Below are 17,855 nucleotides of genomic sequence, written 5' to 3' on the forward strand. Positions count from 1 at the left end.
TAACTCTTTAAATGTTTGTGAATTCAGTCTGCTGGTATTTTGTTGTAGATTTTTGAATCCACATTCTTCAAAAACAATTTGTGCATAATTTTTCCTATACTGTTTTTGCGCGTCTTTGTTATCAGAGTAATGCTAGCCTCAGACAACTGGCTTAGAAGCTACCCTCTAATTTCCTGCATTTAGAAGCATTTGAGAAGAATTTGTGTAGCTCTTTTCTAAAAAATTAGCAAAATTCAGCAGTAAAGCTGAGCAGTTCTGGGCTTTCCTTGGAGCAAGGATTTGTATTACTAATATAGTCTTTTTCTTTGTTATGAATCCACTCAGAGTTTACATTTCCTCGTGGTTTAGTATCGGGCACCTTGAATGTTTGAGGAGTTTTTCCAGTTTGTCTGGTTAGCCCATTTGTTGGTGAGTGTTCCTCGGAAGCCTGTGTATTGGAGTGGTGTCAGCTGCATTGCCTTGTCTTCAACTTTCTTGTCTCCTTTGTTTGCAGAGGTTTGTTTCTCGTTTGTCATTAATCAACTTTATCATTTATTAAAAGAGCTTAGTATTACTGAATTTTCTAATTTTGTCACGTTTATTTCTGCTCTAGTCTTTCTTTGTCTTTTTCTTCTTCCTATTGATTTAAAACTTACTTTATTCTTTTTTCTTAAGTTTCTTGAAGTATATTGCTAATATGTTTTTTCTTTTTATGGAAATATGCATTTTTTAAAATTATAAACTTCCCTCTTCAGACTGACACTCCACAGTGTGTATAGATTCTTGTATGTTATGCTTCTATCTTATTACAAGATACCTTTATTTCTTACTTATTGATTTTTGAGTAGCATTTTGTTTATGCTCACACAACATCGTATGCATGTGTAAGTGTATCTATATGTATGTATAGTGGGTGTGGGGCAGGGGAGTCTCACTATGTAGCCTGATTGGCCTAGACGTTTATGTTGGTATCAGAGTAATGCTAGCCTCATACAATTGACTTCAAAGCTATCCTCCAACTCACTGCATTTAAAAGTGTTTGAAAAGAATTTGTGTAGTTTTTCCCTAAATATTTAGCAGAATTCAGCAGTTGCGGGCTTTCCTTGGAGGTGAGGATTTTTATTACTGATTTAGTCTTTTTCCTTGTCATTAAACTCCTCAGATTTTCCATTTCCTCATGATTTAGTCTTGATTTTTGAGTAGCACTTTGTTTATGCTTTCACACACAGATGTGTATGTGTGTGTGTGTATGTGTGTGTATGTGCATGTGTATGTATATATGTATGTGTATATAAGTATATGTACTATCTGCACATACATGTGTATTTATATGTGCATGTGCATGCATTTATGTATGTGTATATGCATATATGTATGTGCATATATGTGTGTGTGTGTGTGTACACATGCATGTGTATATATGTCGGAGGCAATCAGAACCCTGTTACCAGACAGAAAATCTGGTAAGGTCAAGCAGATTAAGGAACCCCAGCTAATCTCATATTTGGAAACGGTAGGTCTTTGAATGTGGTCCCAACCAGATTCCTGTCCTGGCGCACCTGATCATAACACCTCACCAAAAGGACCATAACAACTGGTCATGTAGCATAGAGTCCAGAGTTCTCCATGGTAATGAGCTAGATAGGCCCTGAGGGTTAAGCTAATAAGCTTCCCTTCCCAGATATTCCTTCCTGTAAAAGATATTTAATCTCTGGTCCATCCTGAGTAAGACATAGGCATCCTTTCCACCATGAATACACAAGTTTGGCCAAACAAGATTGTCTTTTTCCTCAAGGACCACTGTGGGGGAAGCCTTCACCATACCAAGCCATACCTAAGTTTCTTGCAGAAGGCCCCTCTGAACTCCTGACACTCACCCTGACCTAAGCCAGATTCCCAGGCTTGCCTCAGGCCCATGGCCCCCATTCTCAACATGGGCTGGGATCCCTATTTTAGGCTGTTTGATCTCCCCTGAGCAGTAGCCCAAAGGAACGTAGCCTAGTGCCCCAGCGTTTCACCTCCCTGAGCTGCATTTCTACACCCCAGCATCCAGGTAGAAATACAGAACTTCATCTGGAGCCCAACGTGGGGCCTTCCCACTTTGAAGACAAACACTGTCTTCTTCCCACTTTTATTTTCAGGGAGAGCTACTGCACCAATCCCTCTCTAAATCCAGGCAGTCCAATCTGCCATTAACAAAGATTCGGATTCCCACCAGACCCCGCCTATATTGTGCCACCAAGTCCCTATGCTTCATCTCTTTCCACTCCACTTTTAGGGTTTGCAAAAAGCAGCCCATCACAGCTTTATAGAGGTATCAGTCAAGATAAAAAACACACTTGGGGGACAAAAAAGACTTGCCTGCTAGAGCAAATGGCCAGCAGCTGCAGTGTGGCAGAGCAGGCTCCTCCCACTTCACCTAGGTGAAAAGAACCCTCCAAACAAAAACATAATGGCTACTTCTTACTGCTGAGAATGAAAAAAAAAAATTACCTGAAACCTCTAACGCAAAACTTTTCATGCTTCTTTGTATAAATGCTTGTTCTTCTCCCTAGCAGAAACACCTGAAACAATGTTCATGCTTTTAACTAAAATTTTGCTCTAAAAATTGTTAATTTGTTTAAAATTTCTTTTCAGCTTCAAAAATCATATTTAATCTAACCCCACAGGTCAAACCAACTATATTAATGATCATTATTTAATTTTTAATTAACAAAAAATTAAGAATTAAAATAACCCACTTAAGCCAGATTATTTTTTTACAGACAAGCTGTTACTGCCTATCCCAGATACATAATTAATATTGTATTTTCTTCCTCAGCTGCCTAAAACAGATAACACTCAACTCTTCCCTCTGCTTTCCTTAATACAACACAGGTAACTCCCCACTTAAAGGATTCCTTCCAGGACTAAAATTCTTTTAATATCCCTGCCTTTGTCTAGGACCATAGCAACAGACTACTGACATCCTCCCAATCAAACTGTTATAGGCTTAACATATACATTACCCCACCCCGCCCCTGTGTGGACATCTGCCTGCTAAGGCTCTGCTCCCTATTATTATTCTACAGGTTTATCTCTGCCAAAGAAAAAAGACAGTGCTGCCACTGCAGACCAAAGGGAGACAGACTCACCATCTCCTTGGACCTGGCTGGGGCCATAAAGCTGCCTTCGTCCAGATACATCACTTGACTAGAGACTTTGAGACAAGCAGATCTGAGATCTACAGATGAGAGGATTGGGTCCTTCCAGCAACAGATAAACTCTCTTGCCCGAGCCTAATGCCTACTAAGCTTGGGGAAACTCACATGATAGTAAGGAAAACTTTATGTCCATGTAAATAAATCAAATGTTGTTTAAGACCAATGTTAATACCCTCAGAAAGCTCTGTACAAACTTACTCTCAACTTCTATCTACTGATAGAGAGCAAGTAAGTTAGTTCAATAATCCATTGTCTTCCCAGCTCCCATCCTGCACTACCCCTCTGGCTTATGTTGTACATTCTTTTAATGCTTACACCCCACCCCACCCACGTTTTAACTACAAATAATATAGGAGACAGTCACTCCGATGACACTTTCCCTTTATAAAAGGAAAAAGGAGTGTAGGGCAAGTGGAACTGTGTCACTAGACAGAAAACCTGGTAAGATCAAGCAGGTTAAGGAATCCCGGCCATTCTCATAACTGAGAATAGTAGGTGTTTGAATCTGTTCCCAACCAAATTCTTGTCCTGGAGCATATGACCACACTTCAGTAAGAGGACCATGACAACTGGCCATGTAGCATAGAGCCCAGAGTTTCTTCTTCCCTGAGAAGCATGTTGGTGTCATTATGAGCCAGGCATCCCAACAGGGAGAAAGGAATAGACTAGTGTCCCTGCATTTCACCTCCCTGAGTGGCATTCTGACACCCTAGTGCTGTGGCGGAAACACAGAACTACATGTATGTGTGTGTGTGTGTAGGTGTGTGTGTGTGTGTCTGTATGTGTGTGTGCACACATGTGCGCCTCCTCTTTTCTCCTCAGATCTGGTCTGATATATTATTTTAAATTCTACTACTATTGTTTTCTATTTTGTGCCATTTTGGTCCAAAACAGGGAGTTAATATGACATGGAATCTCTTAAATTTTCTATATTTATTTTTGACCTAACATAGAATCTATCTTGAAGAATGTTTCCTGTGCAGTTAAGAAGACTGCCCATTAAACTGTTATTAATGAAAAAATATGCCTGTTAGACCCATTTAGTCTAAAAAAAAACTTTCAAATTTTATGTGTTTTTGTAGATTTTCTGTCTAGATAATCTTTCCACTGTTAAACATGGGTATTAAGTTAGATTCTTTTCTATTATAGTATCTTAATATGTCTCTCCTTCAATCAATGCATTAGTAATCACATTATATATTTGGGTATTCTGGTATCCTGGTGCATATGTACTTATAATTATGTCTTCTTGTCAAATATGTGTGTGTGTGTGTGTATAATGGAAAGAGCGGGAGATTTATGATGCAAAGGATGATATTGAGAGCTATACATATGTATATGATAGGCCAATGCTCTACCACTGAGATACATACTTTATTATTATATACTGACTTTCTCTGTAACTTTTCTCTTTATAGCTTGTCAAGTAATGTCTCATCTTATTGGAGTACATACACAAATCAACCAGCTTCAAACAGTTTCTGTTACTCTCAGAAATGCACCAATGAAACAATATCCCTGCCATTCTCCAAGAATAACAAGACACCTACTGGAAGTATCACTCACTCCAATTTCAAGTTGTATTACAGAGCGATAGTAATAAAAACAGTATTGGAATATAAACAGACACTTTGATCAAAGGAGTCAAATTGAAGACCCATGCATAAGTTTACATACAACTAGACACAGTTATTTACAAAGAAGCTAGAAATACATATTGGAAAAAAACCCAGCATCTTCTACAAATGATGCTAGTTAAACTGGGTGTCTAAATGTAGAAGAGTGCAAATAGATCCACACTTATAACCCTGTACAAACTTCAACTTTAGATGGATCAAAGACTTAAGTGTAAGACCAGATACACTGAATATGATAGAAGAGAGAGTGGAAAATAGTCATGGAGTTATTGCCATAGGAAAAGACTTTCTGAAAAGGACACCAATAGCAGAGGCACCAAGAACGACAATTAATAAATGGGGCCTCATGAAACTGAAAAGCTTCTGTATGGCAAAGGACACCATCATTCTGATAAAGAAGCAGGCTACAAAAGTGGAAAAGATTTTTTTACCCATTTTATATCCAGTAGAGGGTTGATATCTAAAATATTTAAAGAACTAAAAAAATTAACATCAAGAAAACAAATTAACCAATTAAAAATGGGAAACAGAACTAAACAGAGTTCTCCAAAGATAAAGCACAAATGTCTGAGAAACAATGAAAGAAATGATCAATGTCCTTAGTTATCAGGGAAACACTAATCAAAACAACTGTGATATATATTGTCTTACATCAATCAGGATAACCAAAACAAATAAAACAAATGTTCAGCTGTAAAAAAATAAATTATGAAATTCACTGGTAAAATTGATAGAGCTAGAAAAAAATCTTTAGTGAGGTAACATGGATCCCAAAAAATAACTATGATGTATATTCTCTTATACATACATATTATTTTTTAAACTTTCAATAAACATACTACAATCTTTATAACCACAGAGGTTAGGTATAGAGTAAGGGACTAGTGAACAGGGCAGGATTCCCAAAGGAAGGGGAAATAGAATATATAATTATAGAGCGACAAGGGGAAGAATGGAATGAGAGGATTAAATGCATGAAGACAAGGAAGAGGAAGTAGAGTGGAAATATGGTATGGAACATCTAATACAACAGGCCATTTTGAGGTGTGTGTGTGTGTGTGTGTGTGTGTGTGTGTGTGTGTGAATGAAATCTATATAGAATCACCAAATAAGAGGGGAGATAATTCCCCAACTAAACATCTTTATGCCACCAAATGAAACCCCCACCTCTAGAAATGGGTTACATGTAATTGAGTTGTTGGCTAAAGGAATCCCATAGATTGGTTGTTCTCCACAAACTGATAATACCCTATGGATGAAGACAATACTTACATATCTCATTGAATATTGAGAAATTTAGCTGGTGCCTAACTAGAGTCTCCACACCTATTGAGTAATGTTCATCATTCAAACAGGTATTTGTCATGCCACCAAAGGAATAATATAACCACCAATGAGCTACATATCCTGTGATCTACAGCAGTGACCTGCATGCCTGAAACACTGGAGCAATAGTGACATAAAAATTGTAGAGTAACCAAATGCCATCTGCATCAGATAGAAACCATGCCTGACACTGCTCTGGTGGCCAAGAACCTGAGACTAGATAGACCATGGGTAAAACTAATACTGCTGTTCTGCTTAACAAATATAGCAATAAAATGATACCTAACAACATTCTGCTATACGCATAGACCAGTGTGTTCAACTCAGTCAGCATCATGGTTCTTTCTTCAGAGTAGATGAGAACTAATACAGAGACCCATGGGGAGTGAGAGACTTTGGAACACTCATTTGTAAGTGGAATGACTTCATCAAACCCTTTCCTTCAGGAATGGGTAGAAAAGTAGAGAATATCTGGGAGGAGATGAGGGAGGGGAAACTGTGATCAAAATATAATGTATAAAAAGTAGTTTAAAAGGAAAACAAGGTGGGTGGTGCTGGCACACACCTTTAGTCTCAGGAGACAGAGGCAGGTGGATCTCTGAGCTCAAGACCAGCCTGGTCTACAGAGGGCAATCCTGGACAGCCAGAGCTATGCACAGAAATACTGTCTTAAAACAAACAAACAAACGAACAAACAAACAAGTCATTCTCCAGCCCTACATTACACAAGATAAGAGAATTTCTTAGGACATCTATTTCAGAAACATTTGGGAACAGAGTGGGCTCTTGTTGAAATTCAAGGCAGTTCAAATTGGAAATTCATAAACACTAAAGAAATACATCATTTACACTGTCCAACAAGTATTACAAGTAAAAATTGGTATATTTTTCTATGTCTTTTCCCTGTGAAAAAGAGATCGTATTTCATATTTGAAAGACTACTACACAATTTCATTTCAAAAGCATCCCTAATATTTCATTTAAATATTCCCATTCTCAATTCAATCTCATTCCTGTAATAGCACTTCTCTGTATCATACAAAACATTTTTTTCTCCTTGACATTTAGTGTCTTCAAATAATATCAAAAAGCCCATTAACTCTCCTTTTAGTTTCTGCTCAGTCAAGCTGTGCATAATTAACTCCTTTAATCTTTTCTCTGAATTACTCTCTCCATTTCCTTAATCAGTTTGTGGCATATTTTCCGAAGTTTCTTTCATTACCAGTGATTGTTAAGCTGTATTACTTGTGGCTTTATGGGCATATTACAAAACTGTGCACAATGCATTTGATAAAGGGCTCTGCAGAGTATTTGTGGAACCATTTAGGACACCAACAGGTAAATCTGACACTTTCCCATGTAGCCTCTGCAGGCAACCGACTACAGATGAAGAGTCAAGATCCTTGGGTACTCTCAAGTCACTAAGGGAAGCTATGCAATCATTATTTAATTAGCAAGCAGGGCTTTTTGTTTTGTTTTGTTTTGTTTTGTTTTGTTTTGTTTTGTTTTGCTTTGCTTTGTTTTAAGGCTTGTTTTACTTAAATCACTGAACCATGCAAGGCCACACAGTGGCCACTATGTGCACCACAAGATGGGTTTTATTTCTTTGCTTTCTTCCTCTTTTGGCAGTCTTGTTCTCCTACTCCTTGGCCTAGAGGAGGTCTTCCAGGTATTTTCACTGTGATTCCTTGGTCTTAGACTTGTAAACCTTAACCTCGTCAGCCAGGAGCTTCTTGTGGGCATTGGCTGCCTTCAGATTATGGATGTGTTCCATGAGAACGCTCTTGTTTATTTATTTTTTAATACAGTCCTCTTGACCTTCAAGTTCCAGCTCTGTTACCTGTAGCTGGTCAACCTTAGATTCATGGTATCTCCTGAGAAGTCTGCTCAGCATCTACATTCTCATGCAAGTTACATTCTCAGGTAGTCAAGCACTGGTGGCACCCTTCCTTTTCCCTAAGCAAGCACATATGCCTGCCCTTCCACCCATCTGGTGTGTGCTAGGTGGGTTTTTGTTTTGGTTTTTGGGTGTTTTGTTTTGTTTTGTTTTCCAGCATCCAGCCCAGGAAAGATAAAGATTTCATTGGAGCATTCTCACTGGGATCCAACCAGCCGTTCTTTTTGTCACTGTGGAGAACACTAAAGACTAGTGTCTACTGATTCCTGAGCATATTCATGGAAGCTTTGATCAGAAATAGCTGTATTACCTATACTCTGTAGTTGGAAAAATATCTTTAATAGTTTGGGGTAAGATCAAGGGAAAACCAAAGATTCAGAGACAAGGAGACAAAAAAAAAAAAAAATCTCAAGAAAATGAGAGGGGACCTAAGAACATACATCTCATTCCTGATTCTACTTGAAGAAAATAAACTCGCCCCAGGCTATAGACTTACAAAACTCATCTCACTTTTTATCACTATGGATGACCCTTATAATCTGTATCCATCCTTTTTTCCTAGCCTACAGACCTATGTTGAGCACAGGTGAGACAAAACTGTGAACTTTCCTGCTCAAAATTACCTTAGAATAGCCAGCATTTGGGGGCTGCATTCCAATAGGCCTTCCCTAATTCTTCCTCCACGATTCCCATGATCAAGAATGCAGTTTTTTTACCTGTAGTTTTCAGACCTATATCCTGCACCCACAGAACTGTATACAGTTAGAAACTGTATATAGTAACAGGAGCATTCAAGTACACCCACTGAAACTCCCGACACATGTTTCCTTCAGAGAGAGAAACAGAGAACCAGTCTGATTCAGTGATTAAACCCCTTCCAGAACCTGAAGGGAACTGAATTGGACAGAATTAGAAGTGGGCAGAGATGTCATACACTAGCTGCAGCATACACAAGAGACAAGTCATCAAAAGTTATGATGGAGAAGAGACCAAGTGTCTCAGCTTTGAAATTTATCATAATTTATCATTTTAACTGGTAGTTTTGGCAGTCAACATACTACAGAAAAGTGAATAAACTAATACATGCACATATGCACACACAACACACACACACACACACAATCATGTGATCCCCATAGAAGGTCATTGAATTGGAATCTTCCTCCTACATCCACAAGAACTGTGGTCAGAAAAGAAATCATCACCTGACTGAGATGGGGAGCCTGGCTATATATAGGATCTGTCATATGATCCCAACAGAGAAAAATGTCACCCATATTGGTTGCCATCTGACTGCAGTCAAACATCTGGTCCCCAGTGGCAGGCATCTTTTGATCTTCCTCCTGGATGGACTGGTCAAACACAAAAGTAACTAGATTGTACTTATCTGGAGTCTGGTAACCACTGGAGAACATTACATGGCTCCCTTCAAGAGCTGCCAGCTGCCCTTCAGGAAGAGTATCTTGATTATCACCAGGGATCATCCTCTGACTACCACATATGGCTGTATTGTGAATCCCAAGACATTCACCACTGCTCAGAGAGTTCAGCTGGATGACTTCATTGTAGACTGGACCTGGCTATGAAGGACTGCTCTCTTCTGGAAACCAGTGTGGGAAATGTTCTGGAGGTTGAGCTCCTGCAGCTGAGAGCTTGCTGGGAATTTCATCTGGTCAGCAGACATGGATTGCTGGTACATGGCAAAATTCTCATTTGGTTTTTCAAATTGAAAATCAATGTCTTTTCCAGGGTATGCTGTTGAGTTCTGGGTGAAGGCTGTCCCAGGGATACCCAAAATCTAGATGACGTCATTGGTTGACCATCACATGACTCAGATGACACAAGCCAGCTGGTTTCCACAGGGACAGTGTGAGGATTGCAAGACTCTGGCTGAAATTCACCTGGACATTCTACCTGCTCCTTATGCAGTTCAGAGAAGACAAGGAGGGGCTCCTCAGTTTTTTCTACTGTTCAGGGATTGGAGAACATGTTCCTGAAGTAAGTTTTCTGTTCTACGAGCTTAAGTCTTTAAAATCAGTCAACTATGAAGACAGAGGTTAGTGGTAGACTCAAGTAGATCCACAATGTGAGCTGTAATGAAGGTGGGCTGGGAGAAAGGCACTCAACTTAGCTAATGAGTCTGGAGTCAGCTTTTAGAAACTGTACCAGGAAGTGGGCAGGACTTCAGAGTCTTGGCCTTGATTGGCCATACCCTTTGCCTTGGAGTTCAAATCCAGAATCCTTGCTCTTTCTGTCATGAGCTCTGAATGCAGAAAGTAATTAAGCAACCCAGCAAAGGAGCCAGGAATTCCTTGAAGTCATGACGTTCAACTGGAGGAAGCTGTACTTTGGATCTTACCATCCATATCACAGGAGTAAGTAACTCACAGGAGTAAGTTTTCATTTGGTCTTCCTTGAGAGAGTTGAAGGTGCAAACAGAACACAGCTGGCCAAGGGAATTAGCTACAGTTACAGGCAGAATTTTGCTCTCTGGAGCTGAGTCTGTGTGTAAACACTCAGGATGTGAATTTCTATGTCTGATCAGTTGCTGGACCATGGAGATTTCACCTCCTTGATAACTTTTATTCAATATGCCTTTGGGACAGAGTCTAGCATCTACATTATTGACATTAGCTCCTCCCAACAGACATTTGGAGAACAAAGAGTGTTTGAGTCCCTTAGCCAAGGCTGCAGGACTTCCAAGTTGTTTCCTGATGTGCTATTCTGAGGGGAAACTCTATACTGGATTTACGATCCCTACCACAACCCTAGTGCTTGACCTGCATGCGAGAGTTGAGGATGCAGACACTGAGGACAGCTGCCCCTGCAGAATTAGCTATATGTACAGATGTTATTCCTCAGAGATCTGCTTTCTAGCTAAGGACTGATGTTAACACAGAACACCTGAGTTACTAGTTTATTGAACAACTGAGATATGCAGATATCATGTCCTTGACAACTTTAAGTTTCACCAAGTTATTTGTAGTCTGAGAAACTGAGGATTCAAATGATCACTTTAGCATTGATGATAGAGTTTTTTTTTTTTTTTTTCTTGTTGGTTGATCTGTTTTTTGATACATTGTCTCTCTCTCTTTAATTCAGGCTCAACTCAAATTCTGGAGCCTCTTGCCTTAGTCTAGGATTATAGGTGAGCCTTTTGAACCTGGTGTTTTGTTCATTTACTCTTATTTGTTTTGTATTTTGGGTTCTACAAGTTTTTTAAACATGGAATCTCAGTGTGTTGCGAAGTCTGGTCACAACAACTGAGCTCAAGCCAATCCTTGCTCCTCAGCCTCCCTTGTCCTTAGAATTACTATCACCAGTGGTGAGAAGGCTGGTGTCTTTCATTTTTTAAAACTCAAACTAGCTTCCAATCCTTCTGTCTCTGCCGATTGATTGCCTACAGTATTACAGCCATCAACAATTATCCGATAATGACAGTTTTTGATGTCATCTTCTCCATCCTCTAAGACTGCTCACCCCACCCACGACCAACTCTCTTGGAATCACGGATGTGACATCAGCCCATTCCAAGTTAGGCCAGGTGCTCAGTCTCTGCTCATCATCCCCACACAGAGCCCATTTTTATAAAATATCAATACTGTCCATTGACACATTTGTCCACTGCTCCCTAAATGTTTTCTCTAACACTACTCTCACTCTTTTCTCTGATTAACTGACCCTGTCCTAGTTCTTTGGTGACCTGGTATCATACAGCCTTTTCCCTCTGTCCATGGGAGTTCAGAGGTTCTCAGAAGCAGGCTGTTAAGCTAAGTGCCTGAGATGTGTAGGCACACCCCATGGCTTATCCTTTAGGCTCCAAGCTGTCCAGTCACACACAGGCAGAATATAATTATAAGAAATTTACAGGCTTTGGCTTCCTGTATTCTACTCTTTCTTTTGAAAAAAAAAATCACATATATGAATTCGGCAAAATTACTTCATCTTGTACTTTTCACACCTATACCATATTTTACATTGAATTTTTGGTCATTAAATATATTAATAGAGTGAAGAGCAAGAATAACCCTTGAGTTTCTATTAATACAAATTACCCTGCTTTTATAAAAAACAATCTTAGGAACAGTAAAAATCAGTACAACATGGTGTAGCACTTTTTATCCTTCACTTCTGTGAAGGAATTTCTCAGATGCAGAGCTTTGTTTGTTTCCATGGCAACCATCTTTGGTTCCTTTCTGTTTGCTAACTTCCTAATCAATATTTGATGTATTTTTTTTCTATGTAAAGGAGAATCTAATCACCTTTTCTGTAGGCTCCTTATCTACCTTACCCACAGTTGAGGCAGAGTTTAGATTTCCTCATCTGAGCTGATCTCACAATAGTCAGCCCTCTGGGGATATTTCACAGGCTTTATTGGCACATTTTGCCTCTCTTCACACCTTCCAACCACCTCCAGGTCCCCACTCTATCCACCCCTTCTTCTCCATTCTCCTGGACACTGACAACTCTATTTCACTTCCAGCTTACAAATTTGTCTCCTCCACCATCAGATCCTTCCCTTTGTGTAGATTCCAGCTGTACACAGTACCAAGAACACTTACATATGCCAGCTGAAAATCTAAAATAACCTGTCCTCCCAAAGGGAAAGAGAAATATCTGTAGACATACTAGCCAAGCTGTTTCACACAGGGACCCACCCCTCTTCCTTCATGTATCAATAAGTGTAGCTGAGAAACATGTAGATTTCACAGATCAAACTATACAGAGGCATGCAGCACATATGTATATGCAAATAAAATAAAAGAAGACATGAAAAAATATCATAGTTGAGGATTTGAGGAGAAAAATGTAAATATGACTTTTAATATTTACTAATGGGGAAAATAAGCCACTAAGGAACGAAGTGACCTCACAACTGTCTTCATAAGAGGATTCAGAGAAAAAAGCTGTTGATGGACTCAGTTGTCCTTTTCCTTGCTAGTCATGTCACCATAAACTACCAGATACAACTTATGGGAAGCGAGGTTTTTTCTGTTTTTTCTCAGCTTTGGGCATACTGCACTAAATAGAACTGCATCGTTGGATCACAGGAACATGACTTTCAGAGAAGCCAGATATTACCAAAATCCTAAAATAGAAAGTACTATTCAAGTCCAAAACGGGGATGCTAGATTGGGCCTACATTGTTTCATTATTATTCTTTCACTATTTCCTAGTATTTCTATTGTTGCTGTTATTCAGTACAATTTAAAAGGCAATATGGAAGTTTAATTAATGTAAGTGCCATTACACTAGCTATCTTAAAGAAAAGGCAGACTAAAGGATTCATCTTACTGTTATAGAACACACCTTTAATTTTAGCACTCAGGAGTCATAGACAGGAAGATATCTATCAGTTCTCAGAAGTAAGATTCTTGGTCAAAAAAATCCACCTTTGCAGAATGCAAAATAATCCATTCTTATATGGTAGATGTTGCATATTTATCTATCTTATCTTTTAATAATCACAAATAGCCTTAAGCATTTACTATGTGTTGACAATGTTCTTGGTAGAATGAACTAGTTGGGAGCAGTTTAAAAGAACTAGTCTTAAGTACTGCCATTTTGACTCAGACTCCATTTTACCTAAGCTGACTAACTCCCTCTCTAAGCAATAATAGTTGCCCCCAAACCTACCTGTTACCAATGCCCTCTCTAAGCAAAAATAGTTATTCAAAACATAATGCCTGTTTCTAACAACAGAAAGAACAAACAAATTTGATTGGTTGGAAAATTACTTATATTCAAACTGATAAAACACCTGTGAAAGTCCCTAATCTCTGCATTCTGATTGACAAAAATTAAACTGTAACTTGGCTCAAATGCTTGTGGGTTTTATGTTTATAAACCCTGCTTCAGCTTGATGCTGTCAGAAGAAACAAAGTTCCCCAGTCCTTGTCTGGTGGCCCCAATCAATCAGCATCTCTGCTTATGTGGTGGGAATAATAAAAGATTTTGTTGTTTTATAAGTCCACTGGTGTCTTCTTTTCCCTTTCTCATGACATACAACAAACATGGTGTAACAGAAGCAAGTTTAGTGGGGCAGATATTCCTTGTGGACAGTCAGGTTCCAGTGCTGGCTCAAACTTGTTCTTGCACTCTCTCACTCAGCTTGCTGTGTGATCTGATCTTGCAAAGGTTCTGTTGCACTTGCATTCAGAAAGAACCATCCATCTGTGCTTCTTCCTGAATCTGGTGAGCTCACCTGATTAGGAGAACTTACATGTATATGCAGGTGTGTTGCACTTAAAGAATTTCTCTTTGGTGTGTGTTCTCATGCAGGTTCTGAAGTAGTGAAACTTTGTGTAAGATTTCTCACAATTCTGGTATGTCCAGAAGTAAAGCTTCAAACTTTGAGTCTTTTTCTGGAACACAGGACTCTGGGTCTTGAGGTCTGATTTCTTTTGTGGAAGCTGCCCCTGGAGTAAAGGGAAAGCTAAAAATCTTTCTGAATTTGTCCTGGAACAAAAACAAACAAACAAACAAACAAAAACAAACAAAACCAAGCAAACAAACAAAAACAAAAAACAAACAAAAACCAAGCAAACAAACAAACCTCTAAGGCTAAAAAAGACCACTCCCCTATCAGGTCCAGTCACTAAAGGAAATCATTAAAAGATTGAGGCTTTCTTCCATACTGGGTCCTGTCCTCTGACCTCTGTAGATATCCTACCTCCAGAGTCTGTCATTTGAACACACTAAACAGGTTTTTCTGCAGTTGGGTGGTGCATCTTCCTCCCATAAAGTGGTTGTTCAAAACTGGGTGTTGTTAGCTGACTCCAACACAGAGTCTCATCACCAACTGAGGTTGCTCTCCAACTGTCAGATATTGTGACCACTTTTGACTGTCTTATGATCTTCATAGTAGGACAAATCACCAATGGGATCTGTCATCTGGGCACCATTAAGAGCTTGAGGACCACTGGTGGCATCCTTTGGTTTGTTAGGCCTTGGAGGGGTGGAGCCCAACACCTAATATACCTTTTCTGCTCCTACATCTATGCATTTGGAATGCAGAGGGTGATTGAATGACTTGGAATGGAGCCTGATGTCATTTCCTAAAACTCCACAGTGAGGGGAAACTCTACATTGAACTAGTTCTTCCCTATTGCAGTACTGGCTGGCAAGTTTTACTCTGGTTTTCCTGGATGACTGAGTTGATGTTATAGAAACTAAACCTCTTTGCCCAAGAAGTTAGCTACAGATCTAGATGTGAAACTAATTCTTACTCTTGAAAGCTGACTCCGTATGTAAAAAGTCAGGACACGAATTTAAGTCTAACCAGCTTCTGAGACATGCAGATTCCATCCCATTGACAACTTTAAATTAAAATTATTTATTTATAAAACCTTGAAAATTCAGTCAAGTTATTTAAATAGATAATAGTGTTACAACTTTTCACCTCAAACTTGTGATCTTCCTTCCACAGTCTGAAATTTTGGGAGGGTACCACTTGACTGGTCTGTGTTTTTTATTCTATCTTTTACTTTTTTTCTTTCATTTTTTTTCAGTTGTTGCTTTGCTTTATTTTGGTTTTGATCAGGACTCATCCAATGTTGTCCAGGTTGACCTCAGTCCCACACTCAAGCAACCCTCCATAAAGGCCTCCTCAAACTACCCCTTGCCTCTGGTGACAATGGCTACTTAATTCTTCTTCTTCTGTCTCCTGAGGGTCAATGGAACAGGCAAGCATCACCAGCCTCAAGGCAAATTGTCAGGTGTTGACATCCATCTTTTTTCATTACCCAGACTGTTTTACCTCATCATGCACCGACAGTCCTGAAATTCCATGCCTGACATCTGACCCCAGACAAACTGCTCCAAATGTACACCTGCTACCCAGAGCCTCTGCCCTTCCATTCCTGCAAATCGCCAATTTTGCAAGGATCAATCCTGTCCAAAGAATAGGATATCTGTTTGTTCCCCAGGCTCCAAACTTTTAAGCAACACCATTTATATTCTTCTTCCTAAGTGAGATGGTTTTATGTCCATCTTTTCACACCTGCCATAGAAGTTCCAGGGCTTCCAGGATCAAGCTAAGATTCCAAGTGCCTGTAGGTGACTTCACCAATGCAGCCCCGGGGCCTGCTGGCTCACAGTCTGGCTTCCACTGCCATCTTCCTAAGCAGCATAACCACAGAAACTTGGCAAGTATTTTTTGAATAAGTGATGGAATTTTGGGTTCTTGTATTCCAATTCTACTTTTGAAAAAAAATATAACATATATGACATATATAAAAGGACTTCATCATGATCTTTTTATACTGTATCATGGATTTTAAAAATGAATTTTAGAATTAGAAGAAGACATTTATGGAATCATAAAGCAAAAAAAAAAAATCCCTTAACTTTATGAATACAGCTTACCCTTGTCTGAAAAAAATGTTTTAACTCTTTAGGAATATTAAACACTATTGTGCATCAAGGTGTAGCAAGTCTGAATTCTTTATTCTAAGAGGGATCTCTTCGGATGCATGGCTCTGAATGTCCTTGTTACTGTGACAACGGTCTTTGTGTTTCTCATCTCCTTTGCTGATCAATACTTTATGAAAATTGTTTCTATGGAAATGAGAATCTGTTTACCTTTTCCCTAGCCTAAATATCTACCATCTCCACAGGTAGGAGAAAATTTGACATTTTCTTGGCCAAGATGAACTTAAGAGTAGCCAGCACTATGGAGACTATTTCCAAATGATGTACTAGCATATTTTACTTTATACCCTCCAACAATCCCCAGATTCTTACTCTTTCTATTGTTTCTCTTGAACATTGATGAAGCCATTTTTCTGTCTCCAATATGGAGTTCTGTCTCCTCCAGTCTCAGAGTGTTTCCTTTGTGTTGTTGGACTTTAACAAGAGTGACAAGAACACCCATCTATCTCAACTAAAAATCCTCACAGGCTGAACCCCACTCTACATTTTCCAGCACTCAGGTCACACTCCTGGACTTGATTAGGAGTAGGTGGAGGCATCTGACCCCAGAGGGATTAACAGTCTCGTTCTGTTGTACACACATGAGACAGATCATCTAAAAGAATGAGTATATAGAAATTCTGTCTCAGTGTGTAAGTTTAGCATTTTCTCTGTTTGTTTTGTCAGTCAACTCTGTATAGAAATATGAAAAGGTACTATTAAGAACAATAAATATGTAGCTGTGAAATATGTAGATTTCAATTTCACTGTGCAAGCAACATAGAAACACGAACACCCACATACTCTCACACACATAGAGGTAAAGGTAAGGTGGCACAGAATAAAAAACAGAGAGTTTTAGGGTATAAGGGGAGTAAATCTGGATTTTAATTATTTTATTTTTAACTATGTGTATGTATACAAAAGCACTGCTGCCAGATGAGGTAAGAAGATGTGGGATCTTCTGAAGCCAGAGTCCCAGGTGGCTGGAACCTGCCCTAGATAGATATTGAGGAACAAACTTGGGTCCTCTGAAAAAGGAACATGTGATCCAAAGCTCTGAGCAGTCTCTCAGGCCCCTAAGTCTGATCATTCCTGTTCTTTTTTAAACAGATTTTTTTATACAATGTATTCTGATCAGATTTTCTCCTCCCCCAGTTCCTCCCAGCTCCTCTCCACTTCCTTATTCACCCAAATCCATGTCTTTTCTTTCTCTCTCACATTAGAAGACAGACTATTTTTAATTTATTTTATCTAACTAAAAATTCATTTTATGTATCTAAAATAAAATTAAACTAGAATAGTGTGAAACAAACAAACAAACAAAAAGAGAAGAAGGTAAGAATGAATGAAGAAGACATAAGAAAAACATATAGATGCAGAGACACACACATTCACACA

General features: G+C 39.0%; 1 protein-coding gene and 1 long non-coding RNA gene across 3 annotated transcripts in view; one reads left to right on the top strand and one right to left on the bottom strand.

Annotated features, from left to right (window-relative positions):
• The window catches only part of Pde4b (phosphodiesterase 4B), a 604,839-nt gene that overhangs the window by 347,897 nt on the left and 239,087 nt on the right, over window positions 1–17,855 (bottom strand). The gene's annotated exons all lie outside the window — the stretch shown is intronic.
• Window positions 264–14,011, top strand: LOC143442398 (uncharacterized). Its single transcript, XR_013110563.1, has 2 exons — window positions 264–495; window positions 3,051–14,011. It is a non-coding gene; the product is annotated as an uncharacterized LOC143442398 (long non-coding RNA).

Source organism: Arvicanthis niloticus, chromosome 5 (genome assembly GCF_011762505.2).
Source record: "Arvicanthis niloticus isolate mArvNil1 chromosome 5, mArvNil1.pat.X, whole genome shotgun sequence".
Lineage (NCBI taxonomy): Eukaryota > Metazoa > Chordata > Mammalia > Rodentia > Muridae > Arvicanthis > Arvicanthis niloticus.